This window comes from Littorina saxatilis, linkage group LG9 (genome assembly GCF_037325665.1).
Source record: "Littorina saxatilis isolate snail1 linkage group LG9, US_GU_Lsax_2.0, whole genome shotgun sequence".
In the NCBI taxonomy this organism is placed as follows: domain Eukaryota; kingdom Metazoa; phylum Mollusca; class Gastropoda; order Littorinimorpha; family Littorinidae; genus Littorina; species Littorina saxatilis.
Genome location: NC_090253.1, coordinates 62,327,171 through 62,345,934, shown reverse-complemented (window position 1 = coordinate 62,345,934; position 18,764 = coordinate 62,327,171). Strand labels below are relative to the sequence as shown.

Here is an 18,764-nt window from a genome sequence, read left to right as displayed (position 1 = left end):
TGCTACTAAGGATAGAGAAAACCCTAAACTTGCTTAAGAGTCGTAACCTGTCTATGTATGGCAAAGCCAAAACTGTAAATATTATGATTTTGTCCAAATTGTGGTACGTCGCCACCGTTTTACCTCCCCCGGACCATTATGTTAAGTTGATTGAAAGACGTGTTTTTGATTTCGTGTGGTCTTCACGCAACGAACAAATTAACCGGGAAACCATGTTTTTGAGTCCGGAGAAGGGAGGAGTCGGAGTTGTAAACATTCGAGCAAAAGTGAAGAGCCTCTTGTTAGCACAAGTTTTGAAAGTCTTTTTAAGTAAAAATTGTCCATGGGTATTCTTTGGACACACCTTTTTGGGGTTAGTGCTTCGGCGTTTTCCCGACTATGTTTTTTCAAACAACCAGCCGCATTGTGTGGAGGATCTACCCTCATTTTATGTAAATTGCCGTGCTGCCGTACAAGCAGTACTTTGTGCAAAGCCTGATTTTGTCTTTACATGTACTCAAACTTGCAAAATGTACTATCAACTTCTGTTAAAGGCCAAAAATACTGTGCCTAAGTGTTGCACAACCTTTCCACAGCTACCCTTCAATATTCTGTTTCGCGATCTGACGAACAAAGTGCTAGACCCTGTCACTCTAAATGTGTGTTTCAGGCTAGCACATGACGTTCTGCCAGTCGCATACAGACTGTATTTGTGGAATTACCCCGTAGTCCGTTTTTGTACGTTTTGCCGCACACAGTGTGAGACGGTAGAGCACTTGTTGTTTTACTGCCCACTGTCTCTGCTTGCCAAAGAATGGCTCCACAACATGCTAAAAGATTTGTGTGATTTGGATTTAAATATTGAAATGCTTCGTTTTGGGCTTGTCAACCCCACGGTTGACTTCCGTGACCTCGCACTGGTTCTGCTATCCGAGTACAGATACTCAGTATGGATGTGTCGGAACCAGTGTCGATTTGACAACAAACGTCTAACTGCACAGCAGTATAAAAAATACCTAACAGCTCGTTTGAGCAACAGAATTTTAATTGACCATCGTCGTCTGACGATTGACAAGTTCACCCGCCTATGGATCCTGCCTGGTCTGTGTAGGCTGAACGGCAGGGGGCGGGTGGTCAACACCTTCCCTCCTTAAAATGTAACTTTTCCGTAACTGATGGTCATTGGGCATGTGCTAAAAGGAGAGTGAGAGGCAGCGTGAAAAGAAAGAGTGAATGACGTACATGCCCGGTGACCAAGTGTGAATGTGTTGAGGAATAATGTTTGATCTATGTGTGTAAAAACATGTTTTTGCATATGTCCAGCCATGATGATTGTATGATGATTGTATGATGATTGTATAACGGAATATTCTTGCGAACATGTTCCGTATGTATGAAAATAGCCTAGTCATTGCAAAACCTATTTTGTGCAAGCGATGCTGTTTTTGCTGCCAAGCGCGCAGTGAACAGCCTTGCAGGCACCAACAGACGCCCACCCCCTTCCTCCCCCTTCCCCCCCCCCCCCCCTGTTCCCTATCTCGACCAGTGCATAGCTACATATCAGCCCGCACTCTGACATTCTTTACACTCGGCACATACACACCCTTACTCCCAGCCTCTTGGCTCTCTCCTCTTCCTGCTGCTCCCTTTTCCCACGGCAATAAAACACCCTCCTCCCTACCCTCCCCCTCCCCCCCCCCCCCACATGTGCCAGTCGCTGTCTGAACTCGGGGTGCCCCTTGCAGATAACCCCCACCAGAACACACATTCTTTGTACACCACGTTTTCCCGGTTTATGTGCAACACTGTGCATGGACACCTCACAAAATACGCAAAGTAAAAAGATCAACTTGTTTTATCCTGTACATTTGATAGATCACTGTTTTCTTAGTTTGTGTTATTTCCGCACCAAAAGTCCTTGATTGTTGTAAAGGATCTGTTTTATGTTCGTCTCCCAGTTTTGTGTGATTTGTAATTGAATCTCCATGCTTTTGACATGTCGCACGACACAGACACATGACAAAAACTTACCAAAAAGATCAATTTGTTTTATATTGTCCATTCTTTTTAACCTCGATGGAAAGTTTTACAAACAGATGACGTATTTTGCCATTGTTATATGTTTTATTGATTAAATGGGACCTCTACGCATTTTGTAGTGTCTATCCCAAATGTAAAAAAAAAGTATCTGTTCTTATCAGCTTAATATCTGATACGCTCCCGACAAGGGGGCTTCGATATTAAACTGATTTTTGAACTCAGGTGAAGTGTCAGGGGCTTGCTCCGCCTTCGCCACGGGTTGTCCTGGTATTGCAGTACCTCCAGGCTCGGCCCTCTCCTCACAACGAGGAGTAATAATCCAATTCAAAAGTCATGAGCACACACCCAAAGCTTTGAAAAAAAGGGTTATGATGTGTAGTGAGTAAATATGCCTTTTATTGTGGAGAGAGAGAGAGAGAGAGAGAGAGAGAGAGAGAGAGAGAGAGAGAGAGAGAGACAGAGAGAGACAGAGAGAGACAGAGAGACACAGAGACACAGAGAGAGAGACACAGAGAGAGAGAAACGTCTTACTTTCGATATCAGTCAGTGTGCATGGTTGTGCACTTTGCATTGATATATAGAGCTTAATTTTCACTCCTCTCTCGCCAACGGCCATACCACGTTGAAAGCACCGGTTCTCGTCCGATCACCGAAGTTAAGCAACGTCGGGCCCGGTTAGTACTTGGATGGGTGACCGCCTGGGAACACCGGGTGCAGTTGGCATCATTTTTTTTCCGTGTTTTTTTCATTGTTTTAATTTTTTCTTTTTTTTTACAACTAGTTGACGGATAGGATAATTGTTGCTGATGGTGAAGGACGGCCAAGACTGTCTTTTCTTTAGTAGGGGGAGTCGTCCCGGAATGCAGTGTTGATTTTGATGGTGGGCTTGTGCAGTTTGCATCGATATATAGAGCTTAAATTTCCCTCCACTTTCGCCAACGGCCATACCACGTTGAAAGCACCGGTTCTCGTCCGATCATCCGGTTAGTACTTGGATGGGTGACCGCCTGGGAACACCGGGTGCAGTTGGCATCATTTTTTTTCCTCCCGGCGTCTTTCTGTTTAGTTTTCTTGTTCTTTTTGGTGTATTTTTTCTCTGTTGTTCCAATGTTTCATTGTTTTGTTTATTATGTATTTGATTTCCTAACTGTTGATACATTTTGCAGATAATTATGATCACGCTTGATGAGCGACATCGTATTGGATGGAAGAGGTGAGTATCATGTTTTTTTCTCAAATGTTATTTGTTTGTTTGTGTGTCTGTGTCGAGTGTGTTTACACAGCATGCCTCTCCTCTGTATGTACAGTGGTCAGAGAGAGAGAGACTTACCTGACGTCGGCCTGACGTTGTTCAAGCTGTGAAAAGAACCATTTTGTGCAGGAAAGGGTGTTTTTGCAGTGCATAGTGGCTTACTTTTAAATAACAACGTTGAGTGGGACGAAATGGACCTGCAGGATAAAGGAATGGGGGGATGGGTGTGCAATTGGTGGGTTGAAAATGTAGCTTTGTCAAGTATGGAAGGGCAGCGTCCCTGTTTGTAAGTGTCTGCAACTTTCATGGCACTTGATTTTTGAGTCCGGAGGGGTTATCGCTTCTCGGCCTTTTGGCTAAGATCAAAGTGTAGTATCTGTTCTTATCAGCTTAATATCTGATACGCTCCCGACAAGGGGGCTTCGATATTAAACTGATTTTTGAACTCAGGTGAAGTGTCAGGGGCTTGCTCCGCCTTCGCCACGGGTTGTCCTGGTATTGCAGTACCTCCAGGCTCGGCCCTCTCCTCACAACGAGGAGTAATAATCCAATTCAAAAGTCATGAGCACACACCCAAAGCTTTGAAAAAAAGGGTTATGATGTGTAGTGAGTAAATATGCCTTTTATTGTGGAGAGAGAGAGAGAGAGAGAGAGAGAGAGAGAGAGAGAGAGACAGAGAGAGACAGAGAGACAGAGAGAGACAGAGAGAGAGACAGAGAGAGAGAGAAACGTCTTACTTTCGATATCAGTCAGTGTGCATGGTTGTGCACTTTGCATTGATATATAGAGCTTAATTTTCACTCCTCTCTCGCCAACGGCCATACCACGTTGAAAGCACCGGTTCTCGTCCGATCACCGAAGTTAAGCAACGTCGGGCCCGGTTAGTACTTGGATGGGTGACCGCCTGGGAACACCGGGTGCAGTTGGCATCATTTTTTTTCCGTGTTTTTTTCATTGTTTTAATTTTTTCTTTTTTTTTACAACTAGTTGACGGATAGGATAATTGTTGCTGATGGTGAAGGACGGCCAAGACTGTCTTTTCTTTAGTAGGGGGAGTCGTCCCGGAATGCAGTGTTGATTTTGATGGTGGGCTTGTGCAGTTTGCATCGATATATAGAGCTTAAATTTCCCTCCACTTTCGCCAACGGCCATACCACGTTGAAAGCACCGGTTCTCGTCCGATCACCGAAGTTAAGCAACGTCGGGCCCGGTTAGTACTTGGATGGGTGACCGCCTGGGAACACCGGGTGCAGTTGGCATCATTTTTTTTCCTCCCGGCGTCTTTCTGTTTAGTTTTCTTGTTCTTTTTGGTGTATTTTTTCTCTGTTGTTCCAATGTTTCATTGTTTTGTTTATTATGTATTTGATTTGCTAACTGTTGATACATTTTGCAGATAATTATGATCACGCTTGATGAGCGACATCGTATTGGATGGAAGAGGTGAGTATCATGTTTTTTTCTCAAATGTTATTTGTTTGTTTGTGTGTCTGTGTCGAGTGTGTTTACACAGCATACCTCTCCTCTGTATGTACTGTGGTCAGAGAGAGAGAGACTTACCTGACGTCGGCCTGACGTTGTTCAAGCTGTGAAAAGAACCATTTTGTGCAGGAAAGGGTGTTTTTGCAGTGCATAGTGGCTTACTTTTAAATAACAACGTTGAGTGGGACGAAATGGATCTGCAGGATAAAGGAATGGGGGGATGGGTGTGCAATTGGTGGGTTGAACATGTAGCTTTGTCAAGTATGGAAGGGCAGCGTCCCTGTTTGTAAGTGTCTGCAACTTTCATGGCACTTGATTTTTGAATCACAAGAAAACCAGACAACTCAACAGCCACTACCACCTGCCAATACACACACACACACAAAACAAAGACCCCGAAGAAAACTTCTTTACCAACCCAAGCAACCTCCTCCCTCCTTCTTAGAGTTCCCCGTGGTGGTGCAGGACCTGAAGGAGGGCCCTGCAACATTGCAGGGACTCGGCCTCAGGAGGAAAAAAACTTTTGACCTTGCCATCGGCGAGGTCAAAGAAATACGCATGCTGGCAGCTGGGAGCGTCCTGGTAGGGTGCTCCTCAGCATCACAACAAAACAAGCTATTGAGGCTGGACTCGATCGGCGGCATCAAAGTGAAATGCCACCGTCCGGAGGTAACAACCGAAGGTGTCATTAAACGCATACCCACAATACATTCAGGAACAGACCTGTCTGAGATGGCAGTGGGCGTGCGCGTCCGGATGGAGGATGGGAGTCTTGTAGAAAAGGGCCCCTCCTCGGTTCGATCTTTTCGCCGTCTTCTCCTTAGGGATGGGAAACCGTCTCAGGCGGTCCGTGTCACGTTTACAACGGCAATTCTTCCAGACAGCGTCGTTCTGGAGAGTGAGGTGTACGGCGTCGAACCCTACACTCCTCCAGTGCGGCGCTGTACGAAGTGCCAGAGACTATCGCACCTAAAACAACAATGCAAATCAAAAGTGCAGATCTGCCCCCGATGTGGCTCCAAGGGCCACGACGGAGCGACGTGCACCAAGGCCAAACATTGCGTAAACTGCAAGGGCGAGCATTCCGCCGCTTATCTTGGATGCCCGGAAATGAGACTGAGGCTGCAGGCCAATAAGATCAGGTCGGCAGCATACATACCATATTCTGAGGCCCTGGATCGGGCGCGGCGCGAGCTCGCCAAACAACAAAATAAAACAGCGACTGCCCCAGCGGAAATGAGGGACTCCTTCTGGCGTCCCCCTCCGCAACCGATCCGGCGGACCTCAACCCCCCGGTCCGGGTACTCTTTGGCTGTCCAGAGACCCCCCCTGGGTGGGCAAGTAAATAAAATACAAGAAATCAAAAACAAAATGACCGAACATGACAATACACTCCTTCCAGTTCATGCGGACAGTTCTGCTGCAACCGCGAAGCACCAAACAACTTCGCAAAATCCAAATCCTGGCCCCCAGGCGCCCTGTAAGTCTCAGACGGCTCGGGCAGAGGCGCCGCTTCATGGGACCCCCGGGTTAAAGGCCTCCCTCCTACGCAAAGCCCAGAACAGGAAGGAGGACTCGAAAGAAGAGCAGCTCTTCGAGAGGTTGATGGGGAGAATGGAGGAGGGATTGGCCCAGAGATTCAGAGAATACAAACTTAAAACTGAACAGGAAATAAAGCAGCAGATGAGGGAGGAGCAGGAGAAGGCAGAGCTTGAGCTAGCCGACGCTGCACTAGATAAGCTAAAAACAGGAGAGCAATATGCAAATTTAAATGAACAACAAAGAGGCCTTCAAGGTTTCATCGAGCAGTGCCTCGGCTTCATGGTTAAGGCCAGACAGATGCAGAGTCCTCTCGACCTGATCGACTCCCTCTCAGCTACATACACACAACTCTCCAACACCAAGGTTGAACGCTTCATTCCGGGCGGCGCCACTCTGGCGCTGGGCGCTCTTGCTGGTGCCAAGCAGTTGTCCGTGACGGATATGAAAGCTGTTAAAACCACTTTTTAACCTATTTTAAATCTGCCCTTTAACTTACCTTCTTTGTGCGTGTTAAAATGGCTGAACAAGGTGAAAGCGGTCACGGATTTATCATATTACAGTGGAACTGTCGCTCTATCAACTCTAACTTCTCTCAGCTATATAATTATATATCAAATCACTCTGCTGACATCTTAGTTATCCAGTCAGTCAAGAGAAAACGCTCCCTACTGCCTTCTATAGATGGTTTTGACTTCCCTCCCATAGTAGAGCAAAAGGGCTCAGGGCAACTCATTCAAACAGCTATTTATCTAAAGTCTTCCTTAAATTACAAACCCTTTGCACCTCTCATCCCTAGTTCAGAAAATCTCAGTACATGTGCTGTTGAAATCGAAATAAAAGGATCCAAAAACCTCAACATAGTTAACATATATTACCCCCACGGGTGTAATAAAAAAGGAACTACCGACTGGCTAAAATCCCTGGATCATGGCAGGGCACACTGGTGCGTGATGGGTGATTTTAATAATCACCACCCTCTGTGGGACTCTGCTAACCCTAGATACAAACATGCCAATAGCAACCTTGCTGACGTCATTTTGGAAACTGACTTTTGTATACTAAACGATGGCTCGGCAACCAGACTTCCAGACAGAGCTGACCATTCCCCGTCAGCAATCGATCTCTCCCTTTGCTCAAATGCCATAGTCACTGACATCGACTGGAACGTTTTCCCGGACGCCCTCGGCTCCGATCACTTACCCATTGTTCTTACCTTCCGCCACTTCGCCCCTAATCGCAATAACTCGGAGGTCAGAAAAAAGTACAATTACAAACAGGCAAATTGGGACAGCTTCCGTGCGGAGCTCGAGGGTGTCAGGGAGGAAACTCTCCTTACGGATGACATCGAAGCCTCTTACAATAACATACGTCAATGTATACTCACTGCTGCCAATAATCACATTCCGCTTAAATCAGTAAATCCTAACTGTAAGGCCAAAAGGAATGAGTGGTGGAATGCAGACTGTGATGAAGCCTTGGCAAACAAGCGATATCACATTAGGACATATCTCAGGCACTGCTCAGACGCTAACTTCACGAATATGAAGTCAGCTGAAATACAATTTAACCAGATCACCGCTGAGGCTAAACTTCAAAACTGGGAAAACTTTGTCCACAAAGAAACTAAAGACTACAAAGACTGTGGCAAAATCTGGAAGAAAATCCGCAGATTTAAATGTAGATACAGAACTAAAGAAAAGCCACTACTATCGGGTGATAAAATGACCACAACTGACTCTGAAAAGGCAAACCTATTAGCAGATACCTTTGCCAAAAATAGTCAATCAAAATCCCTAGATACTGAACGACTCAATTATAGGTTAGATCAGGAGAAGGGTTTCACATACCCCCCAGATGACAACCAGTTGCCTATAAACTGCATGTTTAAGGCAAAAGAAGTCCAAAACGCCATCTCTTCTGTGAAAGACCCAAAAAAATCCACAGGTTTAGACCCAATATCATATCACATGATAAAACATCTACCACCTAACTTTGTTAAGTTGCTCACTCAGTTTTTCAACCTATGCTGGTTAAAGGATACTATCCCCGCAGCGTGGTCAGACTCACAAGTAGTAGCAGTATTGAAGAGCGGAAAACCGGGCAATCTACCTGGCAGTTACCGCCCCATATCACTAACCCCCCACCTCAGCAAGATCTTTGAGCGTGTGGTGAACCAGAGGCTGGAGTTCCACCTCAATAAACACAATATCATTCCTACATGCCAGGCAGGTTTTAGGCAAGGTCGTTCGTGTGCGGACCACATTGTGCACGTCACTGAAAAAATCAAAAAGACCTTGGCACATAGTAATAATTCTCTTCTTGGAACCTTCTTTGATATTAAATCTGCGTACGACAGCGTCTGGCATGCTCGTCTACTCCTAAAACTCGGCAGAATCGGTGTCTCTGGCCACATGTACCAATTCATCAAAAACTTCATCAGCAATCGCAAGATGTCTGTCCGGGTGGGCTCTTCGGTGTCCGAAACCCATGCGCTGGACATGGGGGTTCCCCAGGGCAGTATCATCGCGCCAAACTTATTCAGCATCATGCTCTATGACATTACTTCTGTTAAAGTTGACGGTGCCAGTGTACTTCTGTATGCGGACGACCTCGCCTTAATAGACACTAATAGACCACGCCATAACAGAGTTACCAACACTGTTGACTTATCTTCTTACCAAACTAAAATCGACAACCTCTGTCAATATATGTACACCAACGGCTTCCAACTAGCCTCAAATAAAACAGTCTTTCTTGTTGTCTCCCGTAGACAACTGTACAGGAACTGCAGTATAAAGATAGGTTGTGATATTATCAAACCGAGCTCAGAAGTTAAGTTCCTCGGCGTTATCATCGATACCCGACTTAACTGGACCAGTCATATCGAACATCTGATCAATAAGGCCAACAAGGATCTTTATATCATACGCTACCTGGCGTCCCAATCCTGGGCCAGAGGGCGTAAGTGTGTCACAGAGGTAGTGCGGGCATTAATTCGCTCCCGCCTCCTTTACGGGTGCGAAGCTTATTTCGCGACGCGCCCGGCGCTCATGAAAAAACTGGCTATTATAGAGTGCAGGGCGCTCAAAATAGCTCTGGGACTCTCCCAACAAGCGAGTAAGAGTCGAGTCTACAGCGAGTGTGGGTGGCTGCCCCTTGTGGATGAGATAAAACTCCGTTCAGCTCAGTATGCTGTCAGAGCCCACGCGGTAGAGAACTCTGCCTGCGAGGTCCTGACTGACTTTTTTCCTCAGCACCAAAATTATGAGGCCAACACCAAACATAGCACTCAACTCTTGGCCAAAACGCTACCCTTATCCGACACAGTAAACCGCATTCTAGCCGATAGCGGGGTGAAGGTCAGTGAGCTGGCCAGGGTCCCCCCGCCCTCCTACCCGCCTTGGCTTGAGGAAACCCCTACTATCATATACGACAGTGAAGATAATACTACCAAAAAAGATAACCCCGTCTACCTAGCTACTGTTACAAAAGAAACCCTAAACTACAAATTCTCGGAGCATTTAAAAGTCTTTACTGACGGATCCAAATTTGCAGACGGCAGCGTTGGCTGCGCCTTTGTGATCCCAGATCTCAAAATCTCAAGGAAATATACTCTTAATAAAGACATCTCCATATTCTCAGCCGAGCTATTTGCCTTGCTCATGGCATGCACTTTTATAAATGACCTCCCAGTCACACCGCGTGCGGTAGTTTTCTGCTCTGACTCGCGCTCTTCATTACAAGCTCTGCATCGAAACACATCAAATCGGGCAGAGCTACAAAGAGAAATCCTCTTTATATGTCACCAGTTAATCTCATCCGGCACATCCGTATCATTTCTCTGGGTCCCCTCTCACGTAGGGGTCCGGGGAAATGAACTGGCGGATGTCGCTGCCAAAGAAGCGGCAGAATCTAGCCCAGCTAACACTAACATCGGCTACTCAGTAACCGAGTTCTACAGTAAAATCCGTAAACTCATTCGAAGTCAGTACGTAACATCTCTGTCCTATCAACCCATTGATATGAACGATCTACACCCCGATCTCCCAACAAACCTCCTCACTATCTTCAGACGCCTCCGTGCCGGCGGCTGCCGCTTCCATATCTTTAACAAGTCCTGCCATTGTGGAGAACCCTATTCATTTCAACACATTTTCGCTCCATGCGCTACAAATAGAATTACCTTTAAAACCTTATATGACCATATGCAGCTCCATGGTCTGAGTCCCCAGGATTATCTGCGCAGTAGCAGTTCTCTAGGCTGGTCACACAGCTTGCTGCTGTGCCGACTGGTCAGGGACTCGGACATGGGGCTGTGGGTATAACTAAGCCCAGATTATCACATCAGCGTGTTTCAGTTTGAGGTCGAGTGGCTCCCGCCATCCCTCCTGATTCCAGCGACTACCTTCTAGACAACATATCCTCACCCAAGGCCCACTAGTCGCCAAACTGTACATATTGTTTTTATTACCACGGCCTTCGTGGCTTACATCTTAATCCTTTTATTTGTAAAAAGTTTTGAGATTTATTGTTCGTGTTCCTCTTACTTGCTCATCTATTTGGTTTTATTGGTGATCCTGAAAGGTTCCACTTTTTAACTCGATTTGAAATAAAAAAAAATAATATTACAAGCCCGTTATTCAAGATATAGAATACAGACTTATAATTCTTACCAAGAAACATCTTAACTACTTTTCATTTTAACAAATTCCACAGAGCATTATCAACTCAACCCCACCCCCTGCCCTCCTCTCCTTATTTTTTGTTTCTTTCTTTCCTCTTTTTGAAAGCGGACAAACACTCAAGTCCTTAATGGCTCAAAACCGTAGGACTTTTAATATTAATTTTAACGAAGGGGTTATCGCTTCTCGGCCTTTTGGCTAAGATCAAAGTGTAGTATCTGTTCTTAACATTTACCACTGATTTTGTCTGAGCTGTGACGTTACCACGCACATTGCTGTTCAGAACTGTCCGCATCCCATGTGGATTTTTCTGACCAAGCTGTCTGCGGAGGGAAAGTAAAGGGAAACAATCCCGTTTTTATGTCATCGGTTGCTTCCCTTTGACCATTGTAAAAACCAAGCTACAAGCTACAGCCATGACTTTCCGCAACTCCAGAGGGATTCTGGACCTAGCTTCGACAGCCGGATCTTTTAAGGACTCGGCACAGACCTCCCGTCTGTCCTATGCAGAACGCCTTCGGGGGAACAACGCCCCATCGACCAGCCAGCCAGCCCTTTTTCCTCCCTCTTCGGTTGGAGTGTGGAACGTCAAGCTGCAGGAGGGCGACCGAGACCAGGCGGCAATGGAGCGCAGTATTAAACTGCACCTAAACGGTCGCCACGCCCACAGCATGTCTCAGGAAGCCATCATCGCTGCCCTCACAGGCCTGGGCATCGACAAAAGCGACATCTGTGCCCTGTGGAAGGGAGAGGACAGTAGGGAGGTGAACATCACTTTCAAGATAAACGGACCAGTAGACATGTGTCTCCGAGAGGATGTCCTGGATCTCCCGAATGGTGTCACAGGCACCTTCTCGTCGGGCACGGAGAGTGTCGTGGACATCCGTGTACACTGGGTACCCTTTGATTTCAGTGACCAGATCTTCCTGCGCCTCTTTCAGCCACTGGGGAAAATCAGGGGCATCAGAGCCTATGACAACGGGAACGGCATGAAGACGGGAGTCCGCAGTCTCCGCCTTGAAATGAAGAAAGAGCAACAACGTGAGATCCCCCACATGATCTCACTTAAAGACGAGGGACTCCAATTCCTCGTCACCGTTCGAGGAAGGGCACCACAGTGCCTAGGGTGTGGCCAGGTCGGCCATACCCGAGGACTCTGCCCGAAGTCCACCAGGGGACAGCAGCAGCTTCAGAAAAAGAGGGTCCAGGAGGCTACAGCCTCCAAGCTGACCAACCTTGGAGAGCTCCCCAAGGGCCGCGGACCTCCCCGACCAGCCCGTGAAGAGGCCTCCACCCCCACAGCCCCTTCCAAGACGGCAACAGAGTCCGACGCCCCTCCGGCCCCCGCCCAGAAGTCAGATGCCACCGTCGACTTAGACCAGACCACCAACACGGACACCACCGACAACACCACGACCACCTTTGCCAGCGCGAGTCCCGCTCCCACCGCCACTCCCGAGGACGAGGAAAGCGTGTGGGACCCTCTCAGCTCCCAGAGCACGACCTTCCAGGACAGCCAGCCCCTCATCACACAGACCCCGATGTCCCAGGCAGCGGATGTCGCGGGGAGTCCTGACCTCGACTCTGACCTTGACCTCTCCTCCTCCGAGTCGCCGCTCACTCCGGAGGAGCAGGCGGTAGACTCCCTGCCCTGTGCTCAGAGCGAGTCCCAAAATGAAGTGGACGCAGACCCTTCACAGGCCAGACATCGTGGACTGCCCCTGATGCCTCGGCGTCCTTCCTCCCGATCCAGCGAGGATTGGGGTAAGAGGAAGATGGACCACTCTCCAGAGCTCTCTAAAAGAAACTGTGTAGTCACCGAGGACAGTATGGACCAGTAACCAGAACTTTGTAGACCTTTTTTGATGTAACCCGCAACCTGCCAACACTCCAGATTATTTCATCATGCTCTGTGAGTACCAACCATGTATTTTATTGAAATTGTGTTAACCTTTGTAATGTTAATAGGTTCTTTGAACTGCAACGGTCTTAGAGACCAAAACAAAGTACAATTAGTCAAGCATTTAATTGATAGGGAAAAAATTGATGTTCTATTTTTACAAGAAACTCATATTGACACTCTAAATTTTGGACGTAAAGTAGCCTGTAAACTAGGCGGACATGTGTTTTGGTCTTTTGGACAGCCTCGTGGCAGAGGCGTCGCCATTTTTGTTAGTAAAACTGTCAAATTAAAAGTTCAGCGTTTCGTCTGTGACCCCTTTGGGCGATTCATTTTGTTAGACGTCAACATTGACGGTAAATCAGTCAGATTTTTTAATGTTTATGCGCCAAACATTCCTGCCCAGCGGAGACAGTTTTATAAAGATATTTACGGCCATTTTGTAACCCCTAAAACTATCGTGCTAGGAGGTGACTTTAATTGTATTTCCAACCCTAAACTAGACAAAATAGGGGGGAATGCTAACAGAGGTGTAGATGGCTGGGCCGTGTTGTCCACCCTGTTAACAGATTTTAGACTAAAAGATGTATTCAGAAATAAATTTCCAAACCAAGTAGCCGCCACATGGCGTAGTAGTCAAGTTAGCTGCAGGTTAGATAGAATGTATTTACCAACTTGTCAGTTAGATTCAGTTAAATGTGTAAAACACATTATAAATTCAGTCTCCGATCATGATTTAGTTCTGGTTTCCCTGTCCTCATGGACAGGTATAGAGACAGAAAAAGGATATTGGAAATTTAATAACACTTTGTTACAAGATGATGATTTTTGTGGAAAAATCAAAACAGTCTTTGCTATGGCTAGTGAAGAGATCCCCGATGATGAGTTTATTTTACCGTGGTGGGATAACCTTAAACAAGATTTTAAACAAATAGCCAGCGAACACAGTAAATGGTTACATATTAACAAATTCCGTGAATATAGAGCTTTAACTGCACAGTATTTAGTCGCAGAAAAAGCCGGAAAACCAGAACAGATGCAAAAGATAAAGGACAAATTAAAAGCAATGGATGTAGCCAGTCTGATAGGGTCCCAAATCCGCTCACGTGCCCATTTATTAGACAGTAGAGAACAACCATCTCGATATTTTTTCCAAAAAGAACTTAACCAAGGTCAAAAGAAAGTAATAAAAGAGGTTTTTAACAAAGAAGGTAACTTGTGCACTAGCACAGATTCTATAGTTCAGAGTTTTCACGAGTTTTACCAGTCTTTGTATACTAAAGAGCCAGTTAACCCAGATGTGGCAACCCAGTTTTTGAATGATCTCCCCACTTTAGCCCCTACAGAGTCTGAGCACCTAGGCTGTGAGGTAGAGATAGAAGAAGTCAAAACTGCAGTTGCTCAAATGGAAAATAATAAATCCCCTGGACCAGATGGCCTGAGTAAAGAATTTTTTGCTTGTTTTTCCTCTCACTTAAACCCCATTCTTGTGAGAGTTTTTAATGCCATGTATGACTTTGGAACTCTGAGCGAATCTCAGAAAATGTCTTATATAACCTTGCTTTGTAAAGACGACACCCACCCTGAGTTGTGTAAAAACTATCGTCCCATCTCATTACTGAATGTGGATTATAAGATTCTGACAAAGATTTTATGTAACCGGCTCCGTCCTCTTTTGGCGGATATTGTACATCCCGACCAGACTTGCTCCGTTCAGGGTCGCTCTATCATAGATAGCTGCCATCTTGTCCGAGATCAGGTCGATTTTTGTAACACTCGAAACGGGTGTGGTATGCTGTTGTCAGTTGATCAGGAGAAAGCTTTTGATCGTGTTGATCACTCCTATCTTTTGCGTGTTTTAAAAAGTTTTGGATTGGGCGACAAGTTTGTTCGCTGGATCGATCTTTTGTACAGAGACATTAAAAGCAGTGTCATTGTTAACCAGCATGTATCGCCTTGTTTCGAGGTGCAGCGTTCAGTCCGTCAGGGTTGTCCGTTGTCTCCCCTTTTGTATGTGCTGTGCCTCGAGCCAGTTCTAAATAAGATTAGGAAAGACCCGGCTGCACTAGGATTTCATGTTCCAGGTAGTCCGGAAGAATGTAAACTTTCTGCTTTCGCAGATGACAGTAAATTTTTTCTACGTAATGATAACTCTGCTCGTGTAGTTTTGAGCTGGTTTACTAAGTTCGGACAGGCGTCCGGAGCAAAACTAAACAACCATAAAACTGAATGCATGTATTTAGGGCGATGGAGAAACCGTAAGGACTCTCCCCTCGGCCTCCCTCTGGTAGATAATATGACAGTTTTTGGAATTAAAGTGGGCAACGTCACACAAGATGACATATGGCAACCTCTGCTACTAAGGATAGAGAAAACCCTAAACTTGCTTAAGAGTCGTAACCTGTCTATGTATGGCAAAGCCAAAACTGTAAATATTATGATTTTGTCCAAATTGTGGTACGTCGCCACCGTTTTACCTCCCCCGGACCATCATGTTAAGTTGTTTGAAAGACGTGTTTTTGATTTCGTGTGGTCCTCTCGCAACGAACAAGTTAACCGGGAAACCATGTTTTTGAGTCCGGAGAAGGGAGGAGTAGGAGTTGTAAACATTCGAACAAAAGTGAAGAGCCTCTTGTTAGCACAAGTCTTGAAAGTCTTTTTAAGTAAAGATTGTCCATGGGTATTCTTTGGACACACCTTTTTGGGGTTAGTGCTTCGGCGTTTTCCCGACTATGTTTTTTCAAACAACCAGCCGCATTGTGTGGAGGACCTACCCTCATTTTATGTAAATTGCCGTGCTGCCGTACAAGCAGTACTTTGTGCAAAACCTGATTTTGTCTTTACATGTACTCAAACTTGCAAAATGTACTATCAACTTCTGTTAAAGGCCAAAAATACTGTGCCTAAGTGTTGTACAACCTTTCCACAGCTACCCTTCAATATTCTGTTTCGCGATCTGACGAACAAAGTGCTAGACCCTGTCACTCTAAATGTGTGTTTCAGGCTAGCACATGACGTTCTGCCAGTCGCATACAGACTGTATTTGTGGAATTACCCCGTAGTCCGTTTTTGTACGTTTTGCCGCACACAGTGTGAGACGGTAGAGCACTTGTTGTTTTACTGCCCACTGTCTCTGCTTGCCAAAGAATGGCTCCACAACATGCTAAAAGATTTGTGTGATTTGGATTTAAATATTGAAATGCTTCGTTTTGGGCTTGTCAACCCCACGGTTGACTTCCGTGACCTCGCACTGGTTCTGCTATCCGAGTACAGATACTCAGTATGGATGTGTCGGAACCAGTGTCGATTTGACAACAAACGTCTAACTGCACAGCAGTATAAAAAATACCTAACAGCTCGTGTGAGCAACAGAATTCTAATTGACCATCGTCGTCTGACGATTGACAAGTTCACCCGCCTATGGATCCTGCCTGGTCTGTGTAGGCTGAACGGCAGGGGGCGGGTGGTCAACACCTTCCCTCCTTAAAATGTAACTTTTCCGTAACTGATGGTCATTGGGCATGTGCTAAAAGGAGAGTGAGAGGCAGCGTGAAAAGAAAGAGTGAATGACGTACATGCCCGGTGACCAAGTGTGAATGTGTTGAGGAATAATGCTTGATCTATGTGTGTAAAAACATGTTTTTTGCATATGTCCAGCCATGATGATTGTATGATGATTGTATGATGATTGTATAACGGAATATTCCTTGCGAACATGTTCCGTATGTATGAAAATAGCCTAGTCATTGCAAAACCTATTTTGTGCAAGCGATGCTGTTTTTGCTGCCAAGCGCGCACTGAACAGCCTTGCAGGCACCAACAGACGCCGACCCCCTTCCTCCCCCTTCCCCCCCCCCCCTTTCCCTATCTTGACCAGTGCATAGCTACATATCAGCCCGCACACTGACATTCTTTGTACTCGGCACATACACACCCTTTCTCCCAGTCTCTTGGCTCTCTCCTCTTCCTGCTGCTCCCTTTTCCCACGGCAATAAAACACCCTCCTCCCTACCCTCCCCCTCCCCCCCCCCCCCCCCACATGTGCCAGACGCTGTCAGAACTCGGGGTGCCCCTTGCAGATAACCCCCACCAGAACACACATTCTTTGTACACCACGTTTTCCCGGTTTATGTGCAACACTGTGCATGAACAACTCACAAAATACACAAGTAAAAAGATCAACTTGTTTTATCCTGTACATTTGGTAGATCACATTTTTCTTAGTTTGTGTTATTTCCGCACCAAAAGCCCTTGATTGTTGTAAAGGATTTGTTTTATGTTCGTTTCCCAGTTTTGTGTGATTTGTAATTGAATCTCCATGCTTTTGACATGTCGCACGACACAGACACATGACAAAAACTTACCAAAAAGATCAATTTGTTTTATATTGTCCATTCTTTTTAACCTCGATGGAAAGTTTTACAAACAGATGACGTATTTTGCCATTGTTATATGTTTTATTGATTAAATGGGACCTCTACGCATTTTGTAGTGTCTATCCCAAATGTAAAAAAAAAAAGTATCTGTTCTTATCAGCTTAATATCTGATACGCTCCCGACAAGGGGGCTTCGATATTAAACTGATTTTTGAACTCAGGTGAAGTGTCAGGGGCTTGCTCCGCCTTCGCCACGGGTTGTCCTGGTATTGCAGTACCTCCAGGCTCGGCCCTCTCCTCACAACGAGGAGTAATAATCCAATTCAAAAGTCATGAGCACACACCCAAAGCTTTGAAAAAAAGGGTTATGATGTGTAGTGAGTAAATATGCCTTTTATTGTGGAGAGAGAGAGAGAGAGAGAGAGAGAGAGAGAGAGAGAGAGAGAGAGACAGAGAGAGACAGAGAGACAGAGAGAGACAGAGAGAGAGACAGAGAGAGAGAGAAACGTCTTACTTTCGATATCAGTCAGTGTGCATGGTTGTGCACTTTGCATTGATATATAGAGCTTAATTTTCACTCCTCTCTCGCCAACGGCCATACCACGTTGAAAGCACCGGTTCTCGTCCGATCACCGAAGTTAAGCAACGTCGGGCCCGGTTAGTACTTGGATGGGTGACCGCCTGGGAACACCGGGTGCAGTTGGCATCATTTTTTTTCCGTGTTTTTTTCATTGTTTTAATTTTTTCTTTTTTTTTACAACTAGTTGACGGATAGGATAATTGTTGCTGATGGTGAAGGACGGCCAAGACTGTCTTTTCTTTAGTAGGGGGAGTCGTCCCGGAATGCAGTGTTGATTTTGATGGTGGGCTTGTGCAGTTTGCATCGATATATAGAGCTTAAATTTCCCTCCACTTTCGCCAACGGCCATACCACGTTGAAAGCACCGGTTCTCGTCCGATCACCGAAGTTAAGCAACGTCGGGCCCGGTTAGTACTTGGATGGGTGACCGCCTGGGAACACCGGGTGCAGTTGGCATCATTTTTTTTCCTCCCGGCGTCTTTCTGTTTAGTTTTCTTGTTCTTTTTGGTGTATTTTTTCTCTGTTGTTCCAATGTTTCATTGTTTTGTTTATTATGTAACTGTTGATACATTTTGCAGATAATTATGATCACGCTTGATGAGCGACATCGTATTGGATGGAAGAGGTGAGTATCATGTTTTTTTCTCAAATGTTATTTGTTTGTTTGTGTGTCTGTGTCGAGTGTGTTTACACAGCATACCTCTCCTCTGTATGTACTGTGGTCAGAGAGAGAGAGACTTACCTGACGTCGGCCTGACGTTGTTCAAGCTGTGAAAAGAACCATTTTGTGCAGGAAAGGGTGTTTTTGCAGTGCATAGTGGCTTACTTTTAAATAACAACGTTGAGTGGGACGAAATGGACCTGCAGGATAAAGGAATGGGGGGATGGGTGTGCAATTGGTGGGTTGAAAATGTAGCTTTGTCAAGTATGGAAG

The 18,764-nt window shown here is 45.7% G+C and overlaps 8 non-coding genes and 1 pseudogene across 8 annotated transcripts; all 9 read left to right on the top strand.

The window, feature by feature from the left end:
- The first annotated feature begins 2,124 nt into the window (after positions 1-2,124).
- Positions 2,125-2,320, top strand: LOC138977659 (U2 spliceosomal RNA). The gene has a single exon (XR_011459450.1). It is a non-coding gene; the product is annotated as a U2 spliceosomal RNA (small nuclear RNA).
- Positions 2,321-2,623: 303 nt separating this feature from the next.
- On the top strand, positions 2,624-2,742 carry LOC138977541 (5S ribosomal RNA). The gene has a single exon (XR_011459340.1). It is a non-coding gene; the product is annotated as a 5S ribosomal RNA (ribosomal RNA).
- An 865-nt stretch (positions 2,743-3,607) lies between these two features.
- LOC138977637 (U2 spliceosomal RNA) lies at positions 3,608-3,800 on the top strand. The gene has a single exon (XR_011459429.1). It is a non-coding gene; the product is annotated as a U2 spliceosomal RNA (small nuclear RNA).
- A 281-nt stretch (positions 3,801-4,081) lies between these two features.
- Positions 4,082-4,200, top strand: LOC138977540 (5S ribosomal RNA). The gene has a single exon (XR_011459339.1). It is a non-coding gene; the product is annotated as a 5S ribosomal RNA (ribosomal RNA).
- A 211-nt stretch (positions 4,201-4,411) lies between these two features.
- On the top strand, positions 4,412-4,530 carry LOC138977539 (5S ribosomal RNA). Its single transcript, XR_011459338.1, has one exon. It is a non-coding gene; the product is annotated as a 5S ribosomal RNA (ribosomal RNA).
- A 6,622-nt stretch (positions 4,531-11,152) lies between these two features.
- LOC138977661 (U2 spliceosomal RNA) lies at positions 11,153-11,285 on the top strand (annotated as a pseudogene).
- A 6,067-nt stretch (positions 11,286-17,352) lies between these two features.
- Positions 17,353-17,550, top strand: LOC138977656 (U2 spliceosomal RNA). The gene has a single exon (XR_011459447.1). It is a non-coding gene; the product is annotated as a U2 spliceosomal RNA (small nuclear RNA).
- Positions 17,551-17,837: 287 nt separating this feature from the next.
- Positions 17,838-17,956, top strand: LOC138977537 (5S ribosomal RNA). Its single transcript, XR_011459337.1, has one exon. It is a non-coding gene; the product is annotated as a 5S ribosomal RNA (ribosomal RNA).
- Positions 17,957-18,167: 211 nt separating this feature from the next.
- LOC138977536 (5S ribosomal RNA) lies at positions 18,168-18,286 on the top strand. The gene has a single exon (XR_011459336.1). It is a non-coding gene; the product is annotated as a 5S ribosomal RNA (ribosomal RNA).
- Positions 18,287-18,764: the final 478 nt, after the last annotated feature.